Source organism: Cavia porcellus, unplaced genomic scaffold (genome assembly GCF_034190915.1).
Source record: "Cavia porcellus strain 051 isolate PalLab524CR breed Dunkin Hartley unplaced genomic scaffold, mCavPor4.1 scaffold_19, whole genome shotgun sequence".
NCBI classification, from domain to species: domain Eukaryota; kingdom Metazoa; phylum Chordata; class Mammalia; order Rodentia; family Caviidae; genus Cavia; species Cavia porcellus.
The window spans coordinates 15,418,617-15,441,217 of record NW_026947502.1 but is presented as its reverse complement, the minus strand read 5'-3'; the positions used below and the strand labels follow the sequence as shown (position 1 = coordinate 15,441,217).

At 42.2% G+C, this 22,601-nt stretch overlaps 1 long non-coding RNA gene and 1 other non-coding gene across 2 annotated transcripts; one reads left to right on the top strand and one right to left on the bottom strand.

The window, feature by feature from the left end:
- Positions 1–1,239: 1,239 nt before the first annotated feature.
- Positions 1,240–3,434, bottom strand: LOC134471710 (uncharacterized). The gene is made up of 2 exons (XR_010041296.1): positions 2,395–3,434; positions 1,240–1,640 (listed from the first exon to the last, which is right to left on the bottom strand). It is a non-coding gene; the product is annotated as an uncharacterized LOC134471710 (long non-coding RNA).
- Positions 3,435–11,372: 7,938 nt separating this feature from the next.
- On the top strand, positions 11,373–11,509 carry LOC111757851 (small nucleolar RNA SNORA2/SNORA34 family). The gene has a single exon (XR_002792112.1). It is a non-coding gene; the product is annotated as a small nucleolar RNA SNORA2/SNORA34 family (small nucleolar RNA).
- The last annotated feature ends 11,092 nt before the right edge of the window (positions 11,510–22,601 follow it).

The following is a 22,601-nucleotide window of genomic DNA, read 5'->3' as shown; positions in this document are numbered from 1 at the left end:
ATACTCGACATCAACAGAATTTGATAGTTGAATCTCACACTCTATGAAGAAAATAAAAGCAAATTTAGCCTGCCGCTACCTTCACCATTTCCTCCCTCAACTATTTTAGCCTCCTGACCCAGTTTCCAAGCTAGCCACCAAAACGAACAACTGAGGCACTTGAAGCAAGAAAAACATAAGAATTATATCAACGTGTAAAACTCTATGTTCTACATATGTGTGTGTATATCTTTTAATCTAGTAACTATCCAAGAGGAAAGAAGGCAAGAAATGCAACTTGCAACCATGCGTTTACCTATTTTAATAAAGTTCTACCACAATATGAATGTTCTAGGAATTCTGTGATGAGTTACCAAGAGAAGGTACCTGATCACACAGCTTTGGGTCAGCTCTACACCTGGGCCCACACCTCACATCTAACATATGCCACATTTTTTTTGTGTGAAGCAACTTTCCTGTGTGCCACAATAAACAACCCCTTCTTGAGCACCTACCAATAGCAACCCCTTCTTGAGCACCTACTATCCACCAGGTACCTCGCTAAGCAGTTTGCATCCATTCTTTTAGATCGCTTATATCAGAGCCCATCTTCAGGGCGAGTGCTGACCTTCTATTTGTATTTATAGAGGAAAAAATAAGGTCAGGCAACTTGCCTTGGACCAGCAGATAGAAAATGCTGGTGCTAAGATTAGAACCTGCACCTAATAAGTAAAAGACACAATGAGAGTGAAACACACATCACATGAATGTCACTAGATGTGTAAAAGATGATGTGGTTACACACCGTAAAGGTCAGGGGCGAAGATATTTAAGGTGGGAGGCAGGGTGATGTACAGGAAAAAGAGAACAGGAGTTTGCATAGCTCCGCTCTGTCAAGCTGCATGACTGCAAACCAAGGATTCATTCATGCATCTGTTCAACAAATATTCACTAAGAGACCACTGTGCACTTAATTTTCAACAGTAAGGAAAGCAACCATGGTCTTTCTTCTTGTGAACTCACAAGGTCATGAAGATCATAGAAATGGAAAGATCCTTTGGCATCACCTGGTCCAATTCTCTTAATAACAGAGGGAAAGACCTAGACTGGGGTTGGGGGAGAAGGTGGGGCAGACCTACCCAAAGTCACACATTAGTAACCGAGCTGACTAACCCTACAACCTTGCCTCACACATGAGAAGCCTCATCACCCGCCCCCAGCCCCACAGGACTTCCAGAACAACTGAGCTGGAGGACGTGAAAGCAGCGTAGACGTTTATTGTTATGAATGAAGATGTTATTTACAGCACCATCAGAAGTGACAGCCATCCATATGCATGCGCACAAAGATGCTAGAAACAACTTCACAGCGCTCCAAGTGATGGGTTGTTAACTATGACACATTATTTAATGGATGATTTTGCTACTGAAAAAAATAATAACAGATGTTAGATGTATTGGCGTGGCCTGGAGAATGACTCGGGTGCTGTGTTAGGCGTGAGGGGAAGCCAAGCTGCAGATTGAGGAATATAATATGATCTCTTTTTCGTTCGCTTTCTTGGCTTTAAAAAGAAAATGAAGTTGGATTTATACATGCTTCACACTCATGTCTGAGCGCAGAGGAAGGTATGAGAACACACACGGCACTGGTTAGCTCAGGGCCTGGAATCAGAAGATAGGGGAGAGAGCAGGTAACTTTGTAGATAGCTCATGTCAGCTGATTTGGCACAGTATATGTACTTTTTCTTCTGATATGGGGGATTGAACTCAAGGCCTTTGCACTAAGCTACATTTTAAGCCCTTTGTTTTGTGCTGCCTTGTCTTGTCTTATCTTATTTTGTTTTGTTTTCAAGACAGGGTCTTCCTAAATGATTAAGTTGCCTGCCTAGACATGGCTTAAACACATAATTCTCCTGCCTCAGCCTCCCAGAGTGCTGAGATTACAGGGATACACCACCTCACCCAATTTGTACACTTTTTACATAATGCATTTTAAAAGGTAATATAGGCACATGTTTCAAAATTCAAAAGAGACCCAAAGGGTTTGGTTAAGTTCAGCGCTTAGTTGTATATAAGACCCTTGACTTCAATCCCCGCATCACTAAGTGAATAAAATTTAAAATTAATTTTTTAAATCAAAACTGACGTTATAGAGTTAAATGTACCCTGCTTGTTTCGTATGCCCAGGTAAGCGCTAAGTTCCCCAGGAGCTATCTTTTTCCTTTGTACCCTTCTAGAAATGTTTCCCGACAGTATAGCAGTCTCTGTGTGTATGATACACAATGTGGTACCCTGCCTTTTCTGGTTGCCAGCTTAGTAGCCTGCGTATCATATCTCAGTTAGTTCAGGCTACTGTCACAGGATGTCATAGGGAGTTATTCTGGGTGGCTTAAACAATAAAACCTTGAATGCTCACAGTTCTGGAAGCCAGAAGTCTGAGGTCAGGATGCAGCATGACCAGGCTGTAGACACGCATCTTCTTCCAGGTTCACAGAGGGACACTTGCTTGCAGAATCTTTGTGTGTGAGTCAGGGGAAAAAATTCCCAGAGCTTAATTACCTCCGAAAGCCCTCACCCCAAATACCATCACGCCAAGTGAGGACTAGGCTGCAACACTCAAATCTGGGGAGACACAGATTCAGTCCAGGGGATGCAGCATACCCATACATCTCCCACCTTCTTTCCAATAGCTGTGTTTATTTAACCAGCACCCACTGATGGGTGTCTAGGTAGCTTCCAACCTTTGCCCAAGAAAATAATGCTGTAATTAACCTTTTTAATTTACTCTTTTAAAATTGCATCAGATTGTGTCACTTTTCTACCCAAAAGTCTCCAAGGGGAATTTGGTTTCATTCACCTTCTTTTGTACAGCCCAGAGATATCTGTACTTAATTAACCTCACCCCTTAGTTCTGGGACCTTATTTTCTGCTCCCTGCCCTATCCTCCAGGTGACAAAGCCTCCTTGGTGTCCCCAAGAGCTCTCCTCCCAACTGTCCCTTTGGTCCACTCCTTGCCTCTTTCAATGCTTTGCTCAATTTTATCTTCTCAAGAAGATGTCCCAGATTGTAAACAGTGTGTCCACACTTCCGGTCCCTTCCCTCCTCCCCTCTCTACTCCTCACCAACTTCACACGCACTTAGCACCTTCTGATGCAATATACAACCTTCTTAATCCTTGTCACCTATCTTCCCAGACAAAAATGTAAGCTCCCGACAGGCAGGAATTTGTGTCTTACTTGTTCATTGATGTGTCCCCAGGAACTGGAACACAGTAATCAGCATTCGTATTACATGCATATTTTTAATAAGTCAGTAAAGTGTAGGAAGAAAAAACATACTCTCTCTAGAAGGTAAACAAAGGAATTGTTGTAATCTCTGCCTTCCAAAGCAAGACCTTTGCTTATAACCATATTGCATCTTATATGGGATGAGTTTATGTCACTTCACATATGCATCACATACCATTCTCACAATAATTTGTGAAATTAGGAAGAACCGTTAGTACTCTCTTTTAGAAAAGAAGAAACTTAGAGGAGTGAAGTTGTTTGTCCAAGGTCATTCAGTGGGAAGGAGGAAGAATCTATCACTTGAAAGCAAAAACCTAGTTCCAGAACCATGGTTTTAACTACCAGACTCTAACTCAAGTTTCTTCTTAGGCCATTGTACTTTTTAAAGCAAGTAAAATCCCAGGAGGTCACTAATAAATAAATCATCATGGCCCAAAATTTTGAACACACACACAGACACACAGCATCAAGAGAATCATGAGTCTGCTCCAGGCCAGTGACATCCTGAGAGGTAATTAACTCACTCAAAGTCACAGTGCAGTGTGTCATGGGACCAAGATGTGAATTCAGATAATCTTCATTCCTGGGCTCCCACTAAGTGTGATAACCACACTGGGCCAGAATGAAAGGAAAGTGGACACAAGAACTGCACGCATGCAAGACCAAGGAGTGCCCAAGAATCTCACTGTCCCCGAGGGCTCACACCAATCACTAAGGCTGCCAGTTCCTCTGGGAAGCTCTGACTTGCAAGGTTCCTTCAACACAAAGAGCTTCTACCTCGGAGTAGCTTGATCGGTGTGGTGGCAGGGAGCTCTGACAGTCATTGTCAACAGGGCACAAGACCTCAGCACTGCCAGGTTTGAAATATCACGTACATAGCAAGTGACGGCCATCCTCCAGCTACCAGTGTGGCCACCAGGATATCTGATGATGGACAATCCCAGCACAGGTCAGGTCCTCCGGGCCCGCTTATGGTCACTCTCCACATCTCCTATCAGAACCTCACAGATCATGGTCGAGACCCATGGGAGGTCCCTTCTGGGGCAGCGCTGGCTGACAGATGACACACTCTGACCCAGAACAGGCATCTCTTCCTCCTGCTTATCTGTGCCTGTGAGATAAAAACAAGGAACAGCGGCCGTGTTTCTTCATAGGTGGTTGCCTAGGCTCCTGCTTACTTCACTGTTTGGTGTTTTATGCTATCTGTGGCTTGTGTTTTATTTCTTAGTGATATCTTTTTGAAGAGGAAAAGTCTTGCATTTTGCTTAAACCCAAATTTTTATTTTTTCTCTTTTTCTATTACAGCATTTTGTGTTCTGACTATAAAAAAAAAAAAATCTTCATTTATAATCCAAAATCTCAAGTCTTTTTATCACATTTTTTCTGGAAGTTTTGCAGAGTGAGCTTTTACACAAAAATCTATACCACATTTTGAGCTAATTTTTGTGTGATTTGATCCATGTACTTTACCCATTATTAACTCAGTATTAGTGTTCTCCATGGAAACCGAAGCAATGGGATATACACAGAAATGTGCGTGTCTGTGTCTATGTGTGTGTGTGTGTAAGAAAGGGTGAGATTCACTTTAAGGATTAGTGACAGCTTGTGATGACTTGGTGAACCCAAACACTGATGGGGTGACCAGCAGGCTGGAGACCCAGGGGAGGGATGCAGTCTAAGTCCAACACTGATGGGCGGGGAGAATTTCTCTTTTGCTCAGGAGATCAATCTTTGTTATTAAGGTCTTCAGTGGCAGGGTGAAGCCCATCTATATTATGCAGAGGAAACTGCTCCACTCAGAGTTCACCAACTTAAATGTCAATCTGATCCCAAAAGCACCCTCAACAGAGCCATCTAGAAAAATGTTTGGCCCAATAACTGGGCACTGTGGCCCAGGCAAGCTGACACAAAAAATGAACTTTGATACTCACTACCTGTGCAATGGCTCCATGGCCCCTCGTTGGAAAGGGTATAGAGCTTCCCCACTGCGTTACCATGGGAGCTTTGCCAAAACTCGACTGAAGAGATATATATACAATCTGGGTCTGGATTTGAACACTGGTCCATGCATCTGCACCTCCATTAGTATACCATAGCCAACTGTCTTGATTTCCATAGTTTTGTAACAAATCTTAAAACTCTGGGCATACAAATCCTTCAAATTTATATTCCTTTCTCAAGATTATTTTGTCTTTTTCCTTTCTGTTGTTGTTCAGTACATTTTAGAATCAGCATGTCAATTTCCTAAAACATAAAAATCTTACCAGGAATTTGACTGTGAAGGTATTAAAGCTACAGATCATCTTGGGGATCCATTGACATCTTAATAATTGAATTTTGTCAATATATGCACAGTTTCTCTGTGTTTTAGGACTTCAATTTCAGCAACGTTTTGCAATTTTCAGTACACAGGTCTTTTTATTGTTAAGTTTATTCCTAAGTTGTTTGTTTTTTAATGCAAATATAAAATAGTTTTACTTTTTTTTTTTAATACTGAGGATTGATTGATCCCAGGGTCTTCACAATAAGCTAAATCTCTAGTCTCTAAAAAAAATTTTTTTCAGGCCTGGAAACACAGCTCAGCAGCACAAGCGCCTGCCTGACAAGCACAAGGTTGTGAGTTTGATCCTCAAAATTTTTTTTTAAACTTTGAGACAGGGCCTCATTAAATTATTCACATTGGACTCAAATTTATGATCTTCTTGCCTCAGCCTCCCAGAGTGCTGGGATTACAGGTATGTGCCCCCAGGCCCAGCTAAAATTTTTCACTTTCCAATTATCCATGCCTATGATATATAGAGGCAATGTATCTTTTAATCCTATGTGTTAGATTTCACTTAGCTTAAAAGAAAGTGAGAGCTCGGAGGTCTGTGTTAGCTGACACTCCCTGGGTCTGAGTTCCCCCTTCCCAGAGCCAGCAGCTGGAGCTAGCTGGAGCTATGAATAAGCTTAGTTCCTCCCCGAGCACCAAGCACCGAGCACTGACCCTGGCTGGTCCCAGGGTTTGGGCCCCACTGCTCTCAGGCTGCAGCTTTTTCTATCCCAGCCAGTGCAGGAGCCAGGCTACGACTGTGCGAGGACCCTAGAAAGGAGAGACCTCAAAAAAGAATGTCTTCAAAACAAAACAATAGGTAGTATTTTAACCAAAACACTGAGGTCGTCCATATGAGGAAATATATGAACATTTGGGGTATTTCCTTAAACTAAATTTAGGATTTTTACTGATCTGTCTTGTTTGGTTTGGGTTTGAGTTTTGTTTTTTTTTGTTTTTTGTTTTTTTTTTTTTACTTATGAGAAGGCATATGATAGTCTTTCTATATTTATAACCTTCCAATCTTCCCTATTCTAAAAGTAAAGACTTATGAACACCTCCCTGTAACTTTGTGCCAAAAAATTCCTAGAAACCTCTAGGTTACAAAGTATGACAATAAAGGAGTTCGTACAAACATGATCTTTAACGCACTGTTCTAAGCACCTGCCTTGCAAGTATGTGGTCATGAGTTCAATCCCTGGTACAAATAATAAAGAAAAAGAAAAAGACAAAATAAAATAAAATAAAAACACTGTTCTAATGCCAGCACACAGGAAATAATCTAAATGCCTGCTCATTCATTCAATCATGGCCACATCCAACCTATGGAATACCAGGCTGCCTTTGAAATGAATGCAGTAGATCTATACGTGTGAAATAAAACCTTCTCCAGAATCCTTTTCCTTTCTCTCTTTTTGTAATAGGACTCAAACTCGTGACCTTGCACTTGCCAGGCAGGTGCTGTGCCACCGAGCCACATCCCCAGCCCAGAATCCATTTCCAAATGAAGAAAGCTAGATGCACAGCATCCGAGGCTCCCACTTGGTTTTATTTTTTTCCAGGGAAATCTATATTCACATATGCTGATTTATACATGAAATTTTCCAGATGGATAAACAGGAAACCCACTAGTGGTTGCCTCTGGCGATTAAAACAGGCTCCCAAGTACAAGGAAATGAAACTTTATTTTTATTCCATACACTGTTGTACTGTTTAGCTTTTTGCCATCCACGTACAGAATTTCTGTTAAACAAAATGGCTAATTTTATGTATCATCCTGTTATCGATCTTAATGATAGAAGGTAACGAGAGACACACTCTGCCTAGTAATTAGAAAGCGTGGATTCGTTTCAAAGACTGCCACAGCATGTAGGACGCTGAATGCACCAACCACACAAGGTCCCTCTTCCAAGAAGGTGTAGCCGTTGTCATCAAAAGCTCTGGGAGGAAGCATGGCAGAGTCCCAGTGCTCTAAGGACCCACCACTCCCTTGCACAGTGACTGTGGGAAAATCCCGATCACCTCAGCCTCTCTGTCTCCTTCCCCCGCAGAAAACCAGTATGAAGAACAAAAGGTGAAATTCTCAGTCTTGGTCCTTAGCAAATTATGATGCACGTGGGTCATTGTCGGGACAGATATCACTCTCCATCTGCACTCTAGCTCATTACTCTCTGAAAATAAGGGATCTTCTAAGTCTTGAACATCCACTGGCCCTCACTTCTGCAGACGTGCTATCTGAACTTACTATTAAAACAGATTCAAAAGCTTAGGTTGATCCTTATTCTGAAGAAGCTCAGAGGAGGAATCTGAGTCAGCCTTAAAAGAGAAGTAGGCATTCAGAGGCAGGAGCGTGGGAGGAAAGAGGACTGGCCCACAGCCGCTGGTGCGTGCCTCCACCATGGAAGCCCGTGGGGGAAGCAAGGGAAGGATTCAAAGGCTGTGATGAGAACCTTCCGGAACAAAGTAGATGTCAAAGGTCGGGGAGCAATGGAATTTCTTGAACCCACAAGAAAGAAATGAGAACAATGCCATGAAAATGGAAAGAAGCAGAGAGAACAGACTTGTGTTTTTGTTTAGTTTCATTTCATTTTGTTTAGTTTTCTAGGACTGTGGATTGCAAACCAAGGTCTGAGCTGGATCCCCAGACCTTTTCATGTTTTTAATTTTGAGGCAGGATCAAGTTGCAAACTGTTCTCAGACTTGCTATCTTCTAGCCTCAGCCTTGCAAGTAAGCTGTACAGTGTGCGCCGCCATGCCCAGCAAGGAGAGGGAAGCTGCGTGACCCCAGGATGTGGACTACCTGAAGCAGTGACAGAGTGCCCGAACTGCAACCCAAAACCACTTATTATCACGAAGTACCAACACTGCAAATAAACCTGAACATCAAGGTAGGGCAGGGTGGCCTTGAACTCATTTATGTAGCCCAGATTGGCCTGGAACTCACAGGGATCCTCCTGTCTTAGCCTCTGGAGTGCTGGGATTACAGGCCTGTGCCACCATGCCTGGCAAGGAGTTTGGACAAAATAACTGTTACCAGATGCTTGGCTGCTGAGGCAACTTGGCTCACACAGTGACAAAGTGGGCTCCGTGTGCCCACTGTGGCACCTGTGCCATAGGTTCACCACCCCTCATCTCAAGTTTGGTAAGCAGTTGGATGTTCAGCTAGGAAAACTGAGGAATGAGCTGAAGACAAACTCCAGACTTCTAGAGAGTGCAATGAATCTAAGTTTTCCATAAGCGTAGGAAGGGAACGGAAGGTACATGTGAGAAGGCATAAAACTGTCCAACACTGTTTGTTCTTTTTGTTTTAATTGTCAACCTATCAGAAGCCCTGAGCAAACTTCTAATTCACTTAATAAATTTTTATTGAGCAGCTACTGGGCATCAACTGCAGTGCCACGGGCCAGATATAGGACAGTGATGAAAACACAGTGCTTGGTCTCATAGACCTTAAATTGAAATCAGTTAACAGCCAGGCTTTCGTGGGACTCTGCGATTTCAGGTAGGGGCATCTCCTCCAAGCAGGGTACCATGAAGGCCTCACCCTAACCATGACTGCACCCCTAACCCTAACCCTAAGGGAGGCCAGAGTAGGACCAGACCATGATGGTGAATATCTGGGCTTCATAGGAAACAAGCAGTCTGCGCATTGCCCAGCGCCAGCCCGAGCACCCCTGGCCTTCACCTCTGCAGCCCTGTTTGCCCCCTGTTGTGGGAAGCACAGGGTGGAGAAGCCTCGGTTGGCCCCACAAGGCAGTCAAGTTTTCATCTGAAATGATGACTTTGCTTTTGTATCACATTTCTAAATAGGGAATTTTCTTTCAGCCCCACCAGTGTCATGTGCACTGAGTTCCTCCTTTCACCTCTTTAAGAAAAAAAACCCTTCATGAGAGTGGATACCCTAGTGTAACAAAATAAGACATTCCAAAGTCCAGAACCCTGTACTTCCTTTGGTAGTAATAAGAACGTCCCTTAGCAGTTTGTGAATTATAAGGGTGGGAACGCTTGGTTTATTGTTTTTCTAATTCATTCTCTCTCCCTCTCGCTCTTCCTGGCCATTCACTTTCCCTTTCCTTTCCCATAACAAAGACTTATTTGTCCCAAGTGATGGAGATGGAAGAGAAAGTGCCAGGAAATGAACGCAGTAGGGCAGGTGAGGGAGCCCAAAGTGGGCTCCAGGCAAAGCAGAAACACTGCAGGGGTCGGGCTGGCAGATGCTGGCCCTCACCAATGGGAAGCCCCAGAACACACAGCAGAAGGTTCTGGTCCTCGGTCTCTGGCATTCCTGAGCTTCAGAGAGTTTTAGTCTCTTGCCCTGCTCTACAGCTGCACAGTGTTGCTTCTCAAAACCTGGGCCCAGGGCTGGGGATTTAGCTCAGCAGTACAAGCGCCTGCCTGGCAAGTGTGAGGTCGTGAGTTCAATCCCCAGTACCACCAAAAAAAAAAAAAAAAAACCTGGGCCCTGGGACACTAAAGACACATGGCAAGTAGAATTATTGGCCCTACATTAGATCCTGGGCTGCACGGAGGATGTTATCAGTTATGGTGATATGGAAGTGAAGATCAGGGAATAATAACACTGCATCGGTGCTAAACTTCCTGAATTTGATCACTGTGCTTCGTATAACAGAATGGCCTTGCTCTTAGGATATCTATACTCAAAGATTTAAAATAGGGGTTTGGTGTAGGTACACTACTTGGAAATGACTCAGGATAAAAGTCTGTGTGTGGAGAGAGAGGCAGAGGACAGCAAATGAGGAAAGGTGTTCACAGTTAATGAATCTGGTTTAAGGGCACAGGGAAGTTTTTTCTCTCGGGGCTGGGGATGTAGCTTAGTGGCACAACAGTTACCTAGCATCTGCCGAGTGCTGGATTTGATCCCCAGGCTTGCCAAAAAAGGAGAAAGAGAGGAGGAGGGGGAGGGGAAACAAAGGGTAGGAGGAGGAAATGATTTACAGGAAACAAAACTAGTTTCCAAAATGTCAAAATTTGTGGTCCTGGATAACATGCACCAGAATCACTGAGAATTAATTTAAAATATTGTACCAGAGCATGAGCTTTGTACCCTAGAATTCTAGAATCTGTATCCCTGGAGCTGAGGTCTGGGAACCAGCACATTAAGTAAGCATTTGCAGTGACTCCTGTGAGCCCTAAAAAACATAACTTTGACCTGTCACATCAGGGCCACTGTAGGACCTCACAACATCAGTACGAAAATTCCAGCAAACAAAGCCTGACATTGGATGTCATCATTGGATGTCAAGCCAATCGCAGGCTCCTACAAATTCAAACTTTGTCTGCTTTGTGGTCAAGAGCCTGGCCCAACATCACTGGCTGAAGGTTCTCATCTCTTGATCCTCTTTGAGATACCTTTTTTTGTTGTTTTTTTGCTTTGGAAAAAAATTTAAAACACAATTTCATAACAAGAAGGGTAGGGGAAAGGGCAAATGAAGGAAGGAAACGGGAGACATCCCTTTTGACTAAGCCAGATTCACCTTTCAAAGGCTACCAAGAAAAGGCAGGTTGGCTGACTCATCCAACATCACACCCTTACCAAAGAGCCACGCCACAAAAACTTCTTAGGCAAGCATCATGGGTATCTTTCTCAAAAGAGAATATTGACCCCTAAAATTGAGAAGGAATGGGGAACCAAACCCAAACACTGTCTATGAAAAAGCAAGAATTGGGGGTTTTGCCACGCAATTGAAAAGCAAGTGTTTTCCCAGAGGAACATGGTTTCGTCACATAGCCCAGGTAGTACATTTCAGTGCGGGAGGCATAAAGAAATAGACAGTCCTGGGCCTGAATCAAGGCTGGCAGCTTCCTGACACTGTTGGTTTCAAGCAGGAGCCTAAAGAGATGTCTTTCTATGATCTGTTGGCCATTTCAGACCTTGGGCAGTGAAATGGTCAATTCATTAGAAAGAAACAGCTTAAAGCAACCCCTCTCCCCATGCCCTCCCCACCCCCCATGAGTGGCTGTGAGTGTGGCAGGCTCCAGTGGCCCAGGATGGGAGCCACCAGCATTTATTGGGACCCACGCCATGCTGGGACCTGGAGCACCAGGAAACCAAGCAACCCTTCCCGCTCTGCCTGTTTTGTTTTATTGAACTTCAATATACATGAAAGTATGGACAGCTGTTTTGAAGAGAACAAGAGACTCTACGGCAGCCATTACTAACTTTCCTATTGTCTGGTCTTGAAGACCTAAAACACCTTCCTCATTCTGTTTGGATCAGTTTTATACTATGTTGTTTTGTATGAATTCTCTGTCTGTGAAGACATGGACAACTATTTGGAAGAAAACAAGAATCAATATGATAAACAATGAAGATCTCAGGTTGGCTACCTTTGAAATTTGTATCTCTTACATTACTTTCTTATGTCCTATTTTGTTGTTTTGTTGTGTTTAACTTTATCCCCTTTAAAATAAAAATTAAAAAAGAAACAGACAGTTTATTGAGACTTTATGAGAACATTTCCAGACAGTGGAATAAAGATACCCAGCATTCACCACCACCACCCCACTCCACAAAAGTGACCAGAAGTAACAGCTGTACACATGTTTTTCAAGGTGAGTGACCAGGGAAAAACACTGAATATCAGCAAGCTCTTTTGTAACCAGAACCTTGAAAGAAGGAAAGGGAAGGAAAGGGAGGGGAGGGGAGGGGAGGGGAGGGGAGGGGAGGGGAGGGAAGGACAGAACACTATCTGCCTCCCTGGCTTTGCAGGGCCCAGGGCGAAAAGTGAGCCCTGGGAAACACTATCAGTGCAGATGCCATCAGTGCAGTCCTAGCTGGGAGAAAGGTCATCAGACTTCACGGCTTGCACCCCATTTAGATGAGTTGACCTGCCATCTGCTCAGCAGCCTGGCTTAGGCAAAGAATCTCTCATCACCCTTGAGTGAACAGAAGGTATCTGTTTCAGAGTTTGGGTGACTCTAGGGGTCAGAAGCCCCTGCACAATCCCATCTCTGGGACCCCACAGACAACACACTATACTGGCACAGGGAGGAGCTGCCTCAAAGAGAAAAATAAAACACTTAGTCCGGGAAAGTAACTGTGACCTGAGCTCACTGGGTGCCTTGCAAGCAGGGATTGTGGGCCCGGTGAAGTACTCGGCACCACTCTGCACTGCACCCATCACTGCAGGACAAGGAGCAAACGACACTGTTTCTGAGCAAGGCTGGAGCAGCTCCGCAGCTCAAGCTGATCCTTGATGCACAGCCAGGCAGCCAACAGCTACTCTGCGTCACTCCAGACACGGTCCCACACGTGGCATGCACTGCCCATAAAACAACAGAGCCCATGTTACGGTCCCAGCTGCTTTGGCACCTACATGATTTCTGGGGCCATCGCACCTCCGCCTTATCTGAGCGCACTGTGTGTGAGCACCGCTGAGGGGGTGGTGCAGTTCCCGCCTCTTCCTCTGCCCATGGGGTTTCTGAGTCCACACCACTGAGTGGCCAATGACAAATGCATTAGACCCCTCACCACTGCTAGAGCCACCAGTGTCTGAGGCCCATGTGGCAGCACAGTCAGCCACAGCTGTTCCTGAGGAAATGCCCATTGCTCAATAGGCCGGCACTGGCACCTAGGAGTGGCCACACAGGGATCACACACGCCCACTGCTGTCCACACCACACCTGCCTGAACTGCAGTGTCCCCACTTTTGCGTGATTCACAGAGACAGGGAACCTCTGTCTCCCACTGTGGTAGGCACTGTGCATATGCACTGTTCCCAAAGTGACCACAGAGATAACACTATGGTGCCCAGCTGGAAATGAAGTCAGCACTGCAGAGCCAGCCAGCACTGCAAGACACATCTCAGAGAACAGCGCTTAATTAAGACAGGTGCCCCCGTAACAGTGGTAGAGAAACCTGAGTCACCAGATGACTCAGCATAAGCCTCAGTGTAAGCTTACAAAGAATTACCAAAAAAATCTAGGTAATATGATGCCTCTAAAAAGAACATAGCTCTCTACCAACAGATCCCAAAGACACTACTAAAGATAAAATACCTGATAAAGAATTTGAAAGAGCAAGCCAGGCGTATGGCATGTGCCTGTGATACCAACACTTGGAAAGCTGAGGCAGTCAATTTGAACCCAGCCTGGGCTAAACAAGTTCAAGGTCAGCCTGCACTACATAGTGGACGCTGTCTCAAAAAAAAAAAAAAAAAAGATTTTGAAAGATTAGCTCTAAAATATTTCAATGATATTTAAGAGAATACAGTTGATTTAAATGGAGATGATAATAATGTAAGGCATGGATGAGAAATTCAATAGAGATAGAGGCTTTGAAAATGAACAAAGGAAGCCAAGTACGGTGGCACATGAGTGCAATCACAACTCCTAGAAGGCTAAAGCAGGATGCCATGAGTTTGAGGCCAGTTTTGGCTACAGTGAGGCCCTACCCTTTAAAAAAGAAAAGGAATCTTGAAAATAAAGAACTCAATTAAGTCAAAACACACCGTTGAAATCCTCAGTAACAAACTAGGCAAAGCAGAAGAAACATGTCTAAACTCAAGGATGGGTCTTTTGAAATAATCTAGTCAGATGGATGGATGTGGGTGGATGGATGGATGGGTGGATGGGTGAAAGGAAGGGAAGAGGAGAAGGAGGGAGAAGGAATAGAAAGGAGGGAGAAAGAAAAAATAAGGGGGAGAGAAAGGAAAAAAGGAAAGAAAGAGAGGGGAGGTGGGTTAGGTGACAGAAAAGAGCATTCGAGACCATTGGGACACCATTAAAAACACGAACATTTGCATTTTTAAATAACTGGTGGTGAGGGAAATAATATTAAGGACACAGGAAAGCTATTCAATGAAATAAGATCAGAACCCCCCACCAAACTTGAGAAAGAATGTACATCCATGTATAGGGGTTTCATAGAATCCTAAATAGAAATGGCCAGAAAAGATCTTCACCAAAACATACTACAGTCAAACTGTCAAAAGTACAAGACAAGAATTTTTCAAATCTGTAAAACATTTCAGGGTATCTACATCAAACTAACTGCACAATTCTCAGCAAACACCTTACAGCTGGAAAGAATATAATATATTCCAAGTCATGAGCCAAAATGCCAACCAAGCAAAACCTGAAGGAATTCCTGACCACCAGACCAGCTCTTTTTTTCCCCACTTAATATTTTATATTTCTGAATTTTTACATTTTTATTAGTACACGTTTGTAGTACATAATTATTACATTCTTTATGGGGAGTGGGTACACATATATAATACACCTTAATTTGTTTTTAGTTTCTGTTCTTACTCATTCGTTTCTCCCTTCCTCCATCTCTCAGTCTCCTTCCTACTTGCAAAAGATCTACCTCTATTTTCTATTTTTTTTGCTTTTTTAATTATTTATATTTTGGGTTCCGCATATAAGAGAAACCATGCGATATCTGAACTGGTCTAATTTATCCTACTTAACATTGTTGTTTCAATGTGCCTTAAAAAGATGCGTGAGTCTTATATTCAGAGACATAAAAACAATAAAAAAGATAACCGCCATCATGATAGCATGTGAAGATGCACAACCCACTAGAAGAATACATAAAAAGAGAAATAGAAAAGAATGATCAGTGCGACAAATCACTAAAACACAATGATGAACAAGAGTGGAAAGAACAGAGAAGACTCAAAACAACTAGAAGAAAATCAACCAGATGATAAGAAGTCTAATTTATCAAGAATACATGTAAACATACTAACTTTTTCAATAAAAGATACAGACTGGCTGAAGACTGGTGTGGAAAAACAAGACCCAACAATATTTGACCTGTAAGAAACTCACTTTTCTAGCAAAAACACATGCACACTTTAAGTGAAAAGATAAAAAATAATATTCCAAGAAAATAGAAACCTAAAGCAGAGTACCTACAGTTATAACTGACAAAGTAGACTTTAAAAAAATAACTATAAGACAAAAAGTGGCCCTATATTAATGATCAAGAGATCACGTCACAATATGATATAACAATTATAAATTTATATGAAGCTAAGTCAAAGCACCCAATTGTACAAAACAAACACTATCAAATCCAAAGAGAGAAATAGGCTCCAATACAATGATCGTGGTAAATTTCAACTTCTCATTTTCATCAGTGAATAGAGCAGTCAGAAAAAAAATCAGCAAAGAAACATCAAAGTTAAACTATATTACTAGTAAAGATCAATGGACTTAACAGATATTTATAAAATATTCTATCCAACAGCCGGACTGCACACAGTCTTTTCATCTGTGTGTCACACTCTTTCAAGACAAGGCCATATAACAGGTTACCAAACAGGTCTTAATAAATTCAAAAACAATGAAATCGTATCATGTACGTCTTCTGATCAAACTGGAATAAAACTGGAAATCAACTACAAAAGTAAACTTTAGAAATTGTGCTAATACATGGACATTGAACTGGGCCACTGAGAAGTGAGAAGAGAAACTTAAAATTTTCTCTAAAAAAATTAAACAATAACACAATGTACCAAAACTTGTGGGATCCAGCAAATTCAGTACTAAGAGATAAATGTGTAGCACTGAATGCCCACATCAAAAAAGAAAATGTAGGGCTGGAGGTTTAGCTCAGCTGCGTAAATGCCTTCTTGGCAAATGCAAGGTCGTGAGTTCAATCCCCAGCACCACCCCCCCACCAAAAAAAGAAAGAAAATGTAGAAAGATTTCAATTACATAACCTCATGACGTACGTGAAAGAGTTAGAAAAGAAAGAACCAAATGGACTCAAAATTAGGAAAAAGAAAGGAATAACAAAGATCAGAGGAGAAATTAATAGTCTAAAAGAACAATACAAAAGATCAGTGAAACAATTTGTCCTTTGAAAAAATAAATAAAATTGAGCAATCTTTAGCTAGATTAACCAAGAAAAAAAAAGACAAAACTGGAGCTAAAAGGAGACATTACAATTGATACTACAGAACTATAAGGGGTCAGTAATGATTATTCTAAAAAACCTACAAGAAATGGAAAAAGTTCTGGACACATATGACCTACAAAAATTGAACCAAGAGTGCCAGATGTGGTGCTACATGCCAACAATTCCAGGATTCTTGGGGGTTGAAGCAGGAGGGTCTCAAATTCTAGCCTAAGCTGGGCAAATTAGTCAATTACTGGGATCTTGTCTTAAAAGAAAGAAATTTCTATAAAAGAGGGTGGGGGCAGTCAGGGTTTACAAGGGAATAGATTTAATACAGAAAACATAATCTATAGGAACATTTTATAATATTCACCCAAAGACAGATGCAGAATACCAGAAATCTGTCCACACATTACAGGCCCAAAGAATACAGGTGAGGGCCTGGATCCCATGGCAACATCCTGCACGATTCCAGCTGAAAATCTAGAGCCCAAGGCAATGTTCTCCATGAGTCCTACTGGAGGTCTAGAATCCAGGGCAATGTCTCAGGCAAGTCTGCATCAAGGATCTACACTGGGAAGGCCCAAAGGTCAGTGGTGGAAGCTAGAAAGTCTGCACCAGTAGATAAAGGATTTGTGCCAGCAGAGGGATCAGCACTGGAGCCAGGAAACAATGCTCAAGGTAAGGACCAGAGCTCCCTCAAAGAGAACCATAGCCATCTTCAGTGACAGTGAGATCCCAAGCTCCTCCAATGATATGGGAACAGCTGAGTTCATATCAGGAAAGCCAGAGTGACAAGCTTCTCCAGGAAATCAATAGCACACCCTCTTCCCTTCCAGTTCTCCTTTTATGCTGTTGGCAACAATCCTCAGGTGGGCCTTCCTCCCCCAGCAGCACGATGATTCAGTCCTGCTGGGTGTTACAAGTTGCCCATTAGTCAGTCCACCACAGGGGCCAAGGAATGTAGCTCACTTTGAAAGTCCTGGGTTCAATCTCAGTACTACCAAAATAGAACCAAGGGAATATAAAAATCATGAATAGACCAATATAAAGTAATGAAATTGAACCAGCAACTTAGAAAAAAAAGAAGTATCCTTTGGAATGGATTGAAGGTCAAAAAAAAAAAAAAGAAGAAGAAGTATCCCAAACAAGAAAAGCCCAGGACCCAATCACTTCATGTCTGAATTTTGCCAAACTTTTAAAGAACTAATGCCTATTATTCTCAAACTATTTCATAGAATTAAAAGGGAAGGAACCCTTCCAAACTCATTTTTCAAAGCCAGTATTACCTTGTAGCCAAAATTTGATAAAGAGACAAGAAAACAATATACCTGATGTGCATACATGCAAAAATTCTCAGCGAAGTACTAGCCCATTAAATTCAATAAGACATCAAAATGATCAAACACTAGGATCAAGTTGGTTCCATTCCAGAGATATAAGGATGGTTTAACATATACAACACATACAACAGGGGCTGGGGATTTAGCTCAGCAGCATAAGCTCCTGCCTTGCAAACAGGCAGTCCTGAGTTCGATCCCCGGTACCAATAAAAAGGAAAAAGACAAAAATATATATATATACAAATATAAATATATTCAACATTACAAATAAATAAACATACAAATCAATAAACATAAACCAATAACATCAACAGAATAAAGGATAAAAGTCATATAATCATTTAAACAGTACTGAAAAGAATTTCATAAAATTCAACATCACATCATGATAAAAGCCTGAACAAATTAGGTTTAGAGAATCATAGCTCAATATAACAAAGGCTGGATATGTCAAACCCATGCCCAGCATAGAACTGACTGGGGAAAAACTGAGAATTTCTTATAAGATCAAGAACAAGACAAGGATGTCCACTTTTAACACTTTTATTCAATACAGTACTAGAAGAATTAGTCAAAACAGGCAAGAGAAAGAAATAAAAGGCATGCAAATAGGAAGGGAGGAAGTCAAATTATCCCTGTTTGCAAATCACATGATTCTATACATAGAAAAACCTAAAGACTCCAACCAAAACTATTAGAACTCATAAATTCTGTAAAATAACAATACAATATCAACACACAAATCAACAGGTTTTTTAATACACCAATAAAGAATTTGTTGAGAAAAAAAATCATGAAACTAGTCCTATTCACAATAGCTACAAAAGTGGTAAAATACATAAGAATAGATATAAGTAAAGAACTAAAAGACATGCACAAGTCTTTTCAAGACTTCTACCCAATGAAAGAAACTGAAAACACACACACAAGAATGGGTTGAATTCTATCCAATATTCATGAGTTAGAAGGATCAATATTGTTAAAGTGCCCACACTGCCAAAAATAATCTACAGATTTAATATAATCCCCATAAAAATACCAATGATATTCTTCATCCAACTAGAAAAACAATCCAAAACTTCATATGGATTCATGTTGACCAATGGGTCACTAAAGACCCATTAATATCCAAAGTAACCTTGAGCTAAAAGAACAAAGCTGGAGGGCTGGGGAGGTTCCTCAGTGATAGAGCACCTGCCTAGCATGTGCAAGGACCTGGGTTCAGTCCCCCACATCACCATTAAAGGAATACAAAAAAGAAAGAGGAGGAGGAGGAGAAGGAGGAGGAGGACAGGGAGGTGACTGGAGGCATCACAATACCTGATTTCAAGGCATACACAGCCATAGTAATCAAGCAGCACATTATTGGCATTAAAACAGGTACACTGAACAACAGAACAAAATGGTGATCCCAAAAATAAATCCATTTGTTGGCATCTATAGCCAACAAATTCTCAACAAAGGTGCCAAAAGCCTACATTGTAGTTTTACTACAATCTTTTCAATAAATGATGCTGGGAAAGCTTACCCAGTCATAAAGAAGAATGAAATCCTGTCATTTTCAGGACAATGAACAGAACTAAAGGACACTGTGTTAAATGAAATAAGACAGGCACACAAAAGGCAAGTACCAGAAGTACTTTCTTCTTTGTGGAAACTGTACCAAGTCAACCCACAAGTAGAATAATGCCAACTAGAAATAGGAAAGTGTTGGGGGTTGGGCAGGGGTGGAAATGATCCAGGTACAGTGTATTCATAAACGGGAATATCACAATGAACCCCACTAATGTGTGCAATCAATATGGAATAAAAAATAAATTTTCAGTTAAGAAATACTTTACGAGCATCTGGCTTTCCCATAAGTACATATTACCTAGATGATACCATTTGGCTTTAGGAAGCACATTGTTTTTGGACCAGGAATCGAACTCAGGGCCTTGTACTTGCCAGGCAGGAGCCAGTGCCACTGGGCTATATCCACAGCAGGAAGCACATTCTTGAAATACCGGATTTCCAGACATTAAATCAAGGGTTGAGTCAAAAACGCTGTGAAAGCTGTGAAAGTTGTCAGCATCATAAAGGAGTTACTTGTATCAAACTCAGACAAAACAGTCAGGAGGCTAAGCAGGCAGGGCCTGCACACCCATGTGCCTTTGTTAAGCGCTATCATAAGGACTCTCTGAGGACTCTACACACCTAAGCATGCAACAAGAACTGCTCCCGAAGACGCTGAAACTTCAGTTTGCTGCTTCGGTCACAAGGACAGCTAGGCAGACACACAGGAACACTCGTTTGCTATACCTGCTCCACTAACACAGTGACAGCAACTCCTGGTCAAGCCCCTAGAACCAGAGTCCTCTTTGTTTCAGAATTACTGGGCTGCTGCTCATCCCATTGTCTTTCTGGAGGAGAAAAAGCCACGCGCTGAAGAAGCCCCAACACCATCGGAGCATCGGTGAGCCACCACCCCACATGGCTCTGCCACCCTGGGAACTTCGGAATAGAGGAACCAGGGTGCCTAGCCCAAGCCCCTGCCAGCCCCACGGGGTGGGCAGCCAGTGTGGGAAGCATCCAGAACTCAGCAACTGGCTGATTCGGAAGAACACAGGAAAATGTCAAGACAAAGCAAGCAGGGTAAAATCTCACACCTCAGCCCACCCAGCACAAGTCCAGGAGACACAGACACAGAAGAAATTAGAAGCCACACACCTGAAATCTCTGCAATAACAGCAGCTGAAGTAAAAAACCAATTTAGGGCTTACACTGTCTGATTAACTTTGCATGCCTATATATGGTAGTCTGAGCACCTATTTGGAGGATATCCATGCGCAGTTTTGTAACTGTTGTTGATTTCCCACTGTCTTGTTTTTGAAATCCAATATCGTCCTTACTATTTTGTTTTGTTTCATTTTATTCTCTTTAAAATTTAAAAGAAAGGCTTCCCTTTACCTCAACCCCTCAAATAATCCATAGTTGCCATAGCAACCATATGCCACATTGCAATACCCATCTGTTTCCAATTAAACTCATTTTCAAAGTCACTATTTTTGTTTATTCTTTAGATTGACAGAGGCAACCAAGAAGGGAGGATATGAAATGTTGGGTCTTTCTTCCCAAGCCTTTCATTCCTTCACGACCACCTACCCCGTCAGTCAGTCTTATAAATTCTGTTTCTAAGGTGGACTTAATTATGTCTGCACCCCTCAAATTCACATAATGAAGCCCAAACCCACAATCTGCCAGTGCAGTGGCATTTGGAGTGGGGCAGGTCCAGGTGAAGGCAGGAGAGCAGAGCTCTCACGATGGCATTAGAGCTCTCCTAAGATGACACTGCCAGGCTTTGCCTCTTCCCCCTCTCCTTCCCACATGGGGATAAGGGAGCCACCCTGCAGCTCAACTTTGGATTTCTCAGGCACTAGAACTATGGGAAACAAATATACATTGCTTAAGCTACTCATCCCATAGCATTTTGTGATGGCACCGAAGCTGAGACAGTTTCAAAAACAAATCCCCAGTGTATCACTTTTCTCCAACTCTGTCACCAGCCAATTCTATGTGGCCACCATCTCTCCCTGGATCACGGGTCTCCTGTTTCTATCATTCTCCTACACACAGGAGTAAGAGTTACTTTTTAAACTTGTCAAGTCTACAGAAAAACATCTGCTTCTGGACAAAATGGAGGAATAGGTCCAAGATTTATCCTCCCACCTAAAACAACTGGAAAAAAAAAAGGCAAAATATATGAAGCAAAAAATGTTAAGACACTGGACAAGAAACACAAGTATACCCAAGAACTGAAAACAAAGGTGGAGAGCCCTCAGTTACCCCAGGTTATTATCTTAGGAGAGTTTCCAAGTTATGGCACAGGGAGAAGCAACCCAGGAAGAGCCCAGCAAACTCCTGGCTCTGAGAACACAGAGCTGAGAGTCCTTGAAGTCCACTGTGGCTAGAATTTAGGAGAAAGTGCAAGAGAAAATACAGTGCATGGAGAGAGAACCTGAAGCCGTGCAAAGGGAATCTGGAGTATTCAGCAGGGTACTGAATGCATTCACTGAATGCATGTGAAAAAACTACCCCGCTTGTAAAGGACCACCTGAAAGGATTAGAGCAGAGGTGCTGACCCTATGGCACATGTGTCTCAGCAGGCCCTTGTGATCATCAAACACTCTAAGTTTGCGATCACTGGCTTGGAGGAAAGAGTACATGCAGTTCACTCTAGGCCAGGAAGAGTGCCTGCTCCTTCCAGCACCATCGGGAAATCTCAGTTTGGGGAGCGTAGTTAAGAAGGGTCTTGCCTTATTAGACAGAACTCATTGACCCTTAACTAGATGCTGCTTAACAAATCTTGAAAGAACTCAAATGATTAAACTGTCTTGAGAGCTAGTTCAGTTGTGCAGCACTTGCTTAGGGTACACGGGGCCCTGGAATTCAGTCTCTGGCATGGATTAGGTGTTTAGGGGTAGACAACATTGTTTCCAACTAGCTTAGCTGCACCCCAGAGCAAAACTCAAGAATATTTAAAGATGACATATTTTCAGAATAACAGAATATTTCAAGAAAACAAAGCTATCTAGACTCTAAAGTGATAAAATTCATAATGTCTGGCATCTCACAAGAAGGGCAGACAGGAACAGGTAGCAGCAGAAAAACAAGATCTGTAATAAAGAGAAAGAGTAACTCATTGAAATGGGCCAGAACTAACACAAATATTGTATTAGAATTAGCCAAGTCAGACATTAAACCAGGCCTCATGACTGTATCCTTTTATATTCAGAGAATTAAGGAGACTCATAGAAGACATTTGTAAAG